Source organism: Leptonotus elevatus, chromosome 9 (assembly GCF_054856555.1).
Source record: "Leptonotus elevatus isolate MCC_2025b chromosome 9, RoL_Lele_1.0, whole genome shotgun sequence".
NCBI lineage: Eukaryota > Metazoa > Chordata > Actinopteri > Syngnathiformes > Syngnathidae > Leptonotus > Leptonotus elevatus.
Window position 1 is genome coordinate 18,264,467 of NC_141247.1, and position 12,110 is coordinate 18,276,576.

Below are 12,110 nucleotides of genomic sequence, written 5' to 3' on the forward strand. Positions count from 1 at the left end.
AAGTGCATGTTGCCGGGGGTAACCAACTCCATATTTTCTTCCCATTCCATTCTGCGTAGGTGCAGCATCCATGACACGTCTCCCAAATACTTGAGTCTATACCGCGTATTTCAAGGCTGCACATTTATCAACCCATCCATTTTCGACGCCACTTATCAAGATTAGAGTCACGGGTGAGCCGAAGCCTATCTCAGCTGGTAATTGCAGGGCACATATACACAAACAATTTGCAGTCACATTCACACCAATGGCCAATTTAGTCTTCGCAAGCATTTGTTTGGAATATGGAAGCAGAAAAAATATATACCTGCAAGCACAAGGGGGAACATGAAAACTCACAGAGGTGTGCATTGAAATCGTTTATAGGTACAGATCAACCCATCCTATACTGTAAATACATCTGGTAGCAGGGGCAATTATAAAATAATTTGATGAGGAGTTTCCACATGTATATGGTTTCTTTAACAATTGACAATTAGCCCCTCTGAGAGCAACCATAACTCCGCGAAGCTTCCCATTAAACAGGTTTGACGCCCCCAAGCAACGAAGGGGCCGCTCTTGTGAATTCCGCGTCGGATTCTGCCAAGCCAGCAGCTTATTATCTCTCCACGACAACGTGTTGCTTGGAAAGGGCTGAATCTTTCTCTTTCCTTCTTATTTTCTTGGCTGTTTATTTTCAAACAGTAACACAGAGGAAGCTTCAATTCAGCACCTTTTGATGTGACTGCACAAACAAGTGCCGTGCTGTATATAAATGTTATTGGAGCGGTTCAAAGCGTGACTTTGGGAGCGTCGGCTCACAGATGGGGGGGGGGGGGGGGGGGGCATGAGAAGAGGCCCCAGGAGACGGTGGTTTCACATATCGCCGTGATTTATGGTCGACCATAACAAATCAACAAGTTTAACTTTAATTGTTTTCTTTGCGATGGGAGGTGGGCTAGTTAATACAGAGCGGTGATTGATGGCGCGGGGCAACGCGTTTGGCTCGGTACTTTGTCTTTCGCAGTGCCGCCCAGGAATTGAACCACTTGATAGAAGCAATTCATTTGATGTTTTTTTTTTTTTTTTTTTTAAAGGAAATATACAAACTCTCAAAATATCCTGCGTCACACTTGTGACATTTGATGCCGCGCTCCGTTATGCTTATGGCGTTTACAGCATCAATGAAACGGCGCTACACATTTCGAATCGCACATCATTTTTATTGTTTTCGCAGCTCGTCGTCTTAGAGTGACATTTCATATGGTTTAATAAAGTTGAGCTGTGTTCAAGCTACATTAGTCCGCTAAGTAATTGAGACAACCGTTTAATTAAATGCTTTGCTGATGATGCCTCACTCGGAATTGTGGCCGTTAACCATTAATCAGCGGTGCACACCTAATTTACAGGGACAACATTGAAGGAATGGGCCTGCACGGGAGAGGAAATGGTCATGGCGTTACACTAAATCACCATTAGTAATTAGTGAAGCTAGTGGCACCAGCAGCACTGAAGGTATTTGTGATGACACTAAATCACGGTTTTAAAATAACATCTACAGTGACCATCACAGATGATAGATCAGAGCACGGCGCAGCGATCGGGGCTCTTTATGATCGTTTCAGCCAAGCTAAGGCACCTCTGGGTGCTTCGCAGTCAACGTGCACCTTCTGCCAGTAACTCGCTGCATGCCAGAGTCGCTCTATTTGCCTTCTGCATTTGTTCCAGGCGAGTGATGTTTTAGTGTGTTGGTGATTTACTTCTCTTGATACCTGAATCGACAAAGAACAAAAGGGGAAAAGCTGTTTGGCTTTTTCATTAAACACGGGGGAAAGTGCTCTTTCCTCAGTCAGTTGTTGAAAATAACGTGTTATCCTTAATCGAGGTTTAGGAAACAAAATCTCAATTTCATCACAAGTGTACTCAGTGTGAATTCTGGGTATGCATGGCAACATGTGGATACAGTTTTATTGTAACCACGGTCATGTGTTATCACTGTGTTTTGGGTTGGGTAATGGAGTCATTGTGGTCCTGTATTTGTCCCTTGTGGTGATGATTTTGCCAGTTGCTATGTCCCTTCTGATGCCGATGCTGTCGCTTGCTATGCAGTTGTGTTGTTATGTCTCTTGTGATGATGTCAGTTACAATGTACATGGTGATGATTTTACCAGTTACTATGTCTCTTGTGATGATGATGTTTTTATTTGATATACAGTTGCTGTGTCCCTTCTGATGCCGAAGCTGTCAGTTGCTATGCAGTTGTTATGTCTCTTGTGATGATGATGCCAGTTGCTGTGCAGTTACTATGTCTCTTGTGATGATGATAATGATGATGTCAGTTGCTATGTGGTTGTTTTTCCCTTGTGATGATGTCAGTTGCTATGCAGTTGCTATGTCCATTGTGATGATTATGATGCTGATGTCAGGTGATATGCAGTTATGTCCCTTGTGATGATGTCAGTGGCTATACAGTTGCTATGTCCATGATGCTGATGATGTTGTCAGTTATTATGCAGTTAGTATGTGCCTTGTGATGATTATATTGTCAGTTGCTTTACAGTTTATTTCCCTTGGGATAATAATTTTGTCGGTTGCTATGTCCCTTGTGATAATGATGTCAATTTTTGTCTATGAAGACTCTATTTTTCAACTTCCATGTCTTGTCTGCAATTGGGCCCTATTTCCGCACCTGACGTGACACCGTGTATTGGAAGAACATTTGTTCTGGTCATTATATACGTGACCAGCCTAGATAGAGGAACAATTTGTAATTAAGAAATAATAATTTTCAGACAAATCACTTTCAGATCAACCATATTTGATCACTGGATGACTTGGCTGAGAAAATTCTGACACTTTTCTTAATATTTCATACCATGTAGAATTCATTGAAAAATTCAAGCCACAGTTGCACTAGGCAACCCGTACTTGTGTGCACATAAAAATAACAATAACAATTTAGCGGTTAACTGACCATTATTTCTATAGCCGATTAAGGAAATTTAGCCAAATGCCCGGCCCTAATTGTAAGCATGGACGTTGAAGCATTGATATGGTTGCTTATGGCCCCATGAATGAGGCTGCAGATGAACTTTCTGTTGCTACAATGGCGGCACGGTGAATTCCCACAACAATAAATCCAGCATAATTGTAATACTGTGATAAAGTGTTTTTGCCGGCATCAATCAAATTTATTGCAAATTAGAGGGCTGCTGCAAATGTTTATGACATTGTGCTAACCTCAACACAACAAGCCGCTTATATTGTAAATTTTGTTAAGTGTATGTAGTAGTGAGGTGAAATGTCATCAAAATATCTAAATACAATTTCTAAAAGCTCTAATAAAGGTATATGTAATCATGAGTCAATTTAATTGGCATGTGATTCGACAGATAGCCATAACAACAGCAAAACACCTACGAACTTAATATAGACTATCCTACAATATCATATCAATGCATGCAATTACTATTGCTGATTACATCATGCAGTAGTGAAGCTCATATTTGTTGCTCACAAAAATGCTTAAAATAGACAAAAACTTGAGATTATTAGTTTCAAGTATAAAGGCCGAGCCATTCAAGCAGAATTCATATGAAAGTGGGAAGGAGTGAAAACCGTCTCTCCTGAGGGTTGCACATTAAATCCATGTCATCCGCTTAAGCAGGCCAGTTATAATCGTTAACACCTCATGGAACACAGTCAGAATTTCAGACTCTCTTGCAATGGATGACAACAGAGAATAGAATTGTGTGGATTACAAGCAGACTGATACGGAAGATGACGTCTCTATATGCTGCTAACAAAATATCAACCTGGAGCCTCTTTTTACCTCCTGATATACCCACAACTCGCTAACATGCTACGCTACGGAAGCTACATTGCTAGCATGACTTGTTCGTGATGGAGTAGTGCTAAAAACTACCAGTTTAATGTTGTCAAACATAGAAAAGTGATCAACTCATCTGGTGACTCAATGGGAACGGTCACGTTAGCGCCAATGGTGCACCTGTCCATATGTCGCCGTCCGCGCATGAAACACAACCATTATACTGCATCCCTTGACATGACGTCGATATCCGCTAGAGTAAAATAACAGATGCTAAAGCCTTTGGTTTACCCACATAAATAAATAAATACATATGAATGAATATTATATTAAAGGCATAAAATAGGTCCAGAAAGGGATTATTTTCCCCAAAATCATTTGAACATTCACTCCCAGCCATTTTCACTGAAACCACCCTCTTCGCTCCCAGCAATTTTACTGGATTTTGACAGATTTTGCAAGGCCCACACAATATTGTCTTCGATTACTATAAAAACATGGAACCTACCAAAAGAAAGATTAGAGTCTCTTCTTTTGTCAGGAAAAAAAAAAAAATTCTATCTGTTTCCGTTTTGCAATTAGCATTAGAATATAGCTACGTTTTATCATTATTCACAAATCTGTTTAAAACAGTGGGGAAAGAGCTTTTTGCAACATGGCCCTGGTTGATCTCTTAAACTCTGCTGCCACCTTCTGGCCGTTTTTGTAATAACTACCATTGCTTTAAGCATTCTCTTCAGTTCAGAGGGTGCATCAAAGCCTACTGCATGCTCTAGCATTAAAAAAACACACACAAAAACTTATAACTACGTCTTTGGGAATATGGTAATATTTAAACTAGAATGTATTTATATGTTTTTGGGAGCAAATGAGTTCATATTCTACTGTCATGTCATACAGATAGTTTTAATTTAACATGGAGGTGTATGTCAAAAAGTCTGTGAAAAATTGCATGTTTTATTTATTGTTCAGTACTGTACTTGTCTGACCATTAATAGTTAAAGGTTGAATTGTACAGTTGTTATAGAAGCAAACAATAAGGTTTTATGTCACTGGTTCGATGCTGGATTATTTCTGTGATTCCCTTTGAGGAAAAAATGCTTCCAAATCCAAAGAAATTGAAGGTCGGGAAACTTCCAACAATGGGATGCAGTGTCTTTAAAGGGGATATTGAAATTGTGCTTTCCATTTTCGAGAGATGTGCACACGCTTTGTTTTTGTTTTTCAGAATGTAATGTTTTTATCTTTTTGCAGTAATTTATGTTAATTTTACCAATAGAACTCAGCTGTATATCATATTGGATGCATTACACCACATGCAAAAAGGGCGCTGCGCCCCTGAGCTAAGTTTGGCGTGGGTTTGATTCCTTGCTGAAGGGTGGCGTGACACAAAGGCTTTTTTTTTTTTTATGGCTGGTCGATTTTATTTTCCGCCATGAGATGCAAATAAAAGATTATTTATATTCAAATGAATAATGTATGCATTGTTTCCTGTTGCAATGAGCACCACAGGTGGCTTTCCGCGTTTGATCATTCGTCTGTTTTAGACATTTCTTCCTGCGTTCGGAAGTACATTGAAGCTTCTTTGTGAGCATTCGATGATGTAAGCAAAGAAAAAAATATATTGGACCCCTTTGATTATTCGCTCTGAAGCCAGGAGGCAGCGTGCAAGACTTTTCTTAGTTTTGTAGAGAGAATAATTTTTAACCCGTATCCCCCAGGTTGTGAAAATACATACATAAAATCATTTCAGCAGCAGAGAGACATTATTCCTCCCCCAAGCTATTCTTCTAAACAACAAACTCTTTTATTGATGTAGTGATAATTACCTCAGTCACATCATAAAGCACCTGGAACCGATTGCTGGTTCAAATTATCGATTAGCCCAGGGCTACCCTTCATCGTTCATTGTACTGCGGCCATACATTACTTGATGAGATGTGCCTCGCTGTGCTTTGCCTTGCATTTCCTTTTGTACCTGTGCACTGACACTGACAAAAGGGGTCTACTTGTCAAAAGCGCTATTTAAAAAGTTATTTCTTATCTCTTCTTATCCTTGAGGTGATGCTACATGACACCGCAGCCACCAAGGTTTACAGTAAACCCATTCCAGTGTGAGTTTGTTAAAAAAATGTAATACATTTTTGTTTGGTAATAACTCAGCATTGTTGTTGCTTTTGGGTGTAATTTATTTTTCCGCCACTAGGGGGGGGGGTGGTGCACGAGCATTCAATACAAAATTTGAAAGAAGAAGAAGCCTCCTTTTTGCTGGTAAGAAGGAGATTATTGAACGTCTCAATCCTCTCCCATCTGGCGTTTTACGACTGTAGGTTCATTTTATATTGTACATCTTTGGGCATGATTATTGATGCATATTAAGAGATACATTTGTTAGTTTTGGGGGCAAAATTATTTAAGATGATGGGATTGGACACACTCCACTCCACTGTTTGAATAATAATGTTTATCGTATCCGTTTCTCTTGGTCTCTCTCAATATTGCTAAAGTAATTCAAGCCTATTGGTAAAATATAGGTCAAAAGCTAAAAACTGAGAATTTTTTCGACATCATGCCATAAGTTATTGACATGAGCATTTTCTATAGACCATGTTTAGTTAATTTTCACAGTTGGTGAGCTTTGTCCTGTCCACCTGTGAAGAGGGTTTAGACCCCGTGGCATTCTGGGAAGAAAAAAAAAAATTTAAAGCAGGGGTTCTTAACCTTTTTTACCTTGGGGCCCAACTTTTCCTGTAAAAAGTGGCCCGGGGCCCATTCAGAAATTATGATTTATGTTGACTTATTCTTGTTTGTATTTAATAAATTAATTAAATCCAGTAAAGGTTTATAAACTCATTATGGTTTAATTAATTAATTAATTAATTAATTACATACCTCAAGTTGTTAAAAACTGACAAGTGAAGCGTTTTTTAAATTTTGTTTTTATCCTATTTGTTTTCCTCAATGCTCCATTTATGATATACTCACTCTGACTGTTAAGATGTATTTTTTTTTTTTATAATAATAAATAAATAAAAAGATCTTGTGTGGGCTGACAATCCGTGCTTTTTTGACGTATGGTTGAAGTGACGTCAAAGTCGAGCAGTATTTGGCTTATTATTGCCGCCTAGAAGCTTGACATACATCTAAATGAGCTTAAAAAACACTTATTACAGTTTTTGTGTGCTTTTATGTGGATGCAAGTACTCCAAGATGGCCGCTGGGCCCACCGGTGGGCCGTCAGAAAGTTTTTTTTTTTCAACTAAAAATAATAATTTCAATTAAAATACCCTGCTACATATGTACAAAGCCCTTTCGGCCCACAGTTACAAAACTAAAATTACTTTGCAGCCCACGAGATTGCGCTCCCAATGGTTAAGAATCACTGGTTTAAAGCATTTAGCCTATATTTTGCGATTTATGTTCGAACAACTTTATCAGTACGTTCGAACCACTAACCTAGTCAAAACTCATTACTCCACATTTTGTTAAAAAAAAAAAATGCTGTAAAAACTTGCCAAAGGGATTTCAATAGTGTATTTCTATATCACGAATTTCACCTATTCCAGGGCTGGTCTGGAACGTAGGTTTACAGTACCTAATGCTAGCTAGCGTCCAAAGTAAAGACAGTCTCTTCAAAACAAATCCTGAACACAAAATGACCTTCCTTTTGCAGGCATCACTATAGGCGAGCCCTGGCAAGCACCAGCTGTGTCTAATGCTTCATTACACCCCTTCCTTGAGGCATGTGAGTGCACGACCCTGAAACCTCTGGCCACTGGACGCTCAGATGTCCGCCAGCTAAGTCCTCTACTGCAGTCACAACAATCGCTCTGACCTCCACTCAGGCCAAGTGACATTTTGTTGGCCAGAACCCCCCACACACACACAACCCACCCTCCTCACATCTTTCGTGTCATTTCAATAGAAAGGGAACCTGACTTAATTTACAAGCTTTAATAGTTTATAATACACGGTGCAAGCCTGTCACAAGTCTCCCTCTGCTTGTTTCCACTAAAAAGAGAACAAGACAACGACACGCAGGAAATGTTCTGCTTTGTGCATCTTTGTGCTTGTCTGGTTTATCAGACACTTCTTGGCTTTTCCCCTGACACCTCCGTCTTCAAACGGCATGGAAATACATCAGAATTTGAACCAAAAATGTCGAGATGGCTTTCAAAGTGTTAGAAATATGAATAATTTTTATTTTTTTACATGCCCACGCTCGTTAACATTAAGAATTGTTGACCTGTAATTAACACTGATGACGTGTGATAAAAAGATGATAAATCCTCCATCTCATCATTTTTGTTTTTTTACAAAGGAGTTTTGGGGAAAGACTAATGTCCGTCTCTGTATGTGCCCCTGTGAATAGCCGATGACCTTAATAAGGACAAGCAAGTTTCGCAGTTTTCCGGAGGAAACAAAACAGCTCTCTATGTTCTGATGTTCATCGTCATTCTAAACCAAGGGTAGGCAATTAATTTTGGGAAATTGACTTGCCGAGGGCCAAGCCAACATGCTAACCTAAACTTGGAGATTGTAGTAAAAAAAAGAAGAAGCATATTGTGTTGTTTCAGTAAAATGCTATGTGTGTAGATGTGTTGTTTCAATTCGGAAATCCAAAGACATGTACAAAGTTCTTCATCTTTGTCTTCTATTTAGAAGACGACGACAAAGAAGAAGAACAGTATTAATGGGAACACGTTTTTGGCTTCCACAACAAAGATTTACTGCACCAAAAGGCACATACATGAACCCACCACCATTGTACCTTTGGCTGCAATGTGACGCAGGAATCCGGTTAAGGTAAGCCATTTGAAACTAAAAAGAACAATTTTAATGTAGTTATTAGGGATGTCCCGTTCACACTTTTTTGGACCCGAGTCCGAGTCACCTCACTGTGAGATCGGTCGATTCCGAGTTCCGATCCGATAACTCTGAATTTTATTAAGGAGAATTATTTATTTATTTTTAAACAAAACTACCCCAATACCTTTTATTTGGTGAGTGGACAGTGGTTAAATTAAGTAAACCGTTTAAACCCCCTTTTTTGGCACATCTTTGAGTTATTCAAAGGGGCCATTATTAACCAGTATGTTAATTTTTCACAAGAGCTTTATTTTTGAGAACCTACTGTAACCGTTATAAAGCAAGCTACTTAACTCAAATTGATGAGCTAACCTAATGTTGTTTTACTTTAGGAAGAAAAAAATACTGTCTATATGTGTGTGTGTGTAACAAGCCAACTTCACAACAAACAAAAGGCTGCACTTGAAGAGCAAGCAAACAAAATGTTTTTAATCTTACCATATCATGACTTTGGGTCTAGACTGGCACCGGTCTAGACTGCCGGCCCCCGCTAGGACGTCCAACCCTTCGGATTCGCGCTAGGCAACGCATCTACTCTTTCAATCTACTCCTTCAATCTACTCCTTTCCGCCACACCAAACCGTCTCCTCTTTCCACATTAAAGATGATAATAACTTATTATCATCTACTTCCAAATACCTCGGCGCCATTTCCTTATTTAGCCCCGCCGCTCGATGGCATTAATGGTGTCACTGTAGTAAAGTGATGCCATGCCATGGGAAAAATTAATTGTCACTCTGCGCCACCGCCTAAATCCAGATTTAATAAAAAGTTATAAAAAAATAACCTCATATATTTATCTGATTCCTGATCGGGAGACAACGTCCGATTCCGATCACGTGATCGGATCGGGACATCCCTAGTAGTTATTAAGTGGATGTTTCATCATTCTCGTGGGCTGCGGGAGGCAGAGCGCACATTCATTTCTGAACACAGCCTATAGTCACAAGCTTGTGCTTGGGCTCCAGCACTCTGTTTTTTGGGGCACTCTGAATGACCCAATTAATTTTTTTTTTGACCGGTCTGAAAAATACGCAATATAGCAAAAATCGGCCGTGGCATTCCAGTCCAGTCCTGGTTACAAATGAAAAACCTGCCATAGAATGAAGCTACAATAACCGAACCGCAAGAGAAACAAGGGAGCACTGTATCTCTTTAAATTTTGCTTCCATATTTATTAACTCATTCACTGCCATTGACAGCTATAGAGGTAAAAATTTCATTTGAACTATTTCTATTAGTTTAAAAAAAAATCCACTTTTGTTAACAAGAGTATGAAAACCTAGGAAAAAAATGATTGGACATTTAGAACAGATATAAAATGTGTGATTAATCGTGAGTTAACTATTGAAGTCATGCAACTAATTACAATAAAAAAAATTAATCGCCTGACGCAATAAAAAAAAGAGAAAAGATTATTAAAAATTAGGGCCTTCAGGCGATTACATTTTTTAATCTGAATTAATCGCATGACTTCACTAGTTAACTCACGATTAATTACAAATTTTATATCTGTTCTAAATGTACAATAAAAAAAATCTAGGTTTTCATACTCTTGTTAACAAAAGTGGAAACAAATGCTAAACTAATAGACATAGTTCAAAGGAATTTTTGACGTCTATAGCCGTCAGTGGCAGTGAATGAGTTAACTTATAACTGGAGAAAAAGTGAATGAGAATAATTGCTACCTTTTGCAGTAGTATAATTTTTTGTTCAATTGAATTGAAAAATAAAACACAATTGTGAATTGTATAAATGATCAAATATCTTAACAAATACAACTGACAAATAACAAATGCATGGGCTGTAACAAACACTTTTTTTGTATTTAAATGCCAGCCTCTCCAAATGGCAAATAGCGAATAATTACCTATAAAGTACTTATTCACCCACAAAGTCACTCTAAGTGGTGCGTATTAGTTGCTTTGAATGGCTGCACAAATGTTCTGTTTCCATAGAAACACACACAAAAGCCTAATTTTTATGGAGGCAAGTTTCCACAGATTGGCATTCCTAAAACCATGGCTGGTTTTAACACAGTTGTGTGAGAAATGAGGGGACAATAATATGAACGTTTAATATAATCAAATGCAATTATGTATGAATATATATACGTAGGCCATGTGATTGTGCACCTGATTAATTTCTCCTCCTCTGTTCGTCAACAATAACTCTGTTTTCTCCCTTCATTACCATGATTTCTCATTCTCCATATTGCGAGGAGTCTATTGGCAAAGATGAATTGAAATATTGCGCTGCCTGGAGAGTCTCTTGTTGCTGGCTGCAAAAAAAAAAAAAACAATACAAAAATTGGAAAGGATAGTAAATTCACCTTAGCCATCTGTGGTTAAGCAAAGTGGCACTGGGCAGGTGTTCAACATGGCCAGGTGCAAGGCAGATGACACAGGCACAGCTCCCGTGCACTATTTGTCACTGTAAATAACAATTGTTTCTTCAATATTAAAATTGGACAGGCGCGAGCATCCAAGCCAGCCTTTTTCACTCCCCTTAATTTAGGTGATTAGAAAGAAAGGTCACTTGCAGAAACAGATGGCTACTCCTGAGGATGGAAGTCACAAGTGGTAGATTGCGTGCAGGCTTTAGGATATTTGGGAGACACTGTGAACATCTGGATGACTCTGCCTTATTTCCGAAGGCACCGAAAGGTACAAGAATACTGTAAGCGGTCATTATATCATGACTTTTTTGAGATAACGTTTGGATTTTTAACGAGTGAATCTTAAAACTACATTCAAAACCAAAGGCAAGGCAAAGCATCTTTATTTGCATAGCACATTTTATACACAGGGCAACTTAATGTGGTTCACACAAGCAACGAAACCTACTGATTTTAAAATGTTTAAAAGACCTTAATCATCGGTATCGGAACAAAATCTAAGTTTTTAACCTGGATTTAAAAGCGTTTACACTCGGGATTAATTTCCCTTCTGTTGGCAGTTTATTCCATCCGTGTGCATCATAACAGCGGAATGCCGCTTCACCATGTTTGCTTTGCACAGACAGATTTGATGTGATTGCTGAGAGACAGGTCAGAGTCTATCAATACCCCAAGATTTCAAACTTGGCCTTTAGTTGCTGGCTTGAGGTGTTTTCTAAAAGCAATACTCCTTTCTTCAGAAGACAATTAACAACTCCATTTTGTTTTGGTTGAGCTGAAGGATATTTTGGTTCATCCAGTTACATTTCTGTAGACAGTGACACAACGCTTTAATTGAACTGCTATCATTTGTGGGCATTGACAAATTTCGCTGTGCATAACATAGTTGCTCTAAAGCATTTTGACCCAAAGGTAACATATACAGACTAAACAAAAGGGGTCCAAAGATTGACCCTTGAGGGACCCCACATGCAATAGCCCTTCCATCAGATTTGAAACTTACAATGGTTACAAAATAACACCCTTCCTCCAATT

The 12,110-nt window shown here is 38.7% G+C and overlaps 1 long non-coding RNA gene across 1 annotated transcript in view; it reads left to right on the plus strand.

Moving 5' to 3' along the window:
* Positions 1–8,480: 8,480 nt before the first annotated feature.
* The window catches only part of LOC147168648 (uncharacterized), a 47,907-nt gene continuing 44,277 nt past the window's right edge, over positions 8,481–12,110 (plus strand). The window contains exon 1 of the long non-coding RNA XR_015095899.1: positions 8,481–8,614. This is a non-coding gene — a long non-coding RNA (uncharacterized LOC147168648). The remainder of the gene's footprint in view (positions 8,615–12,110) is intronic.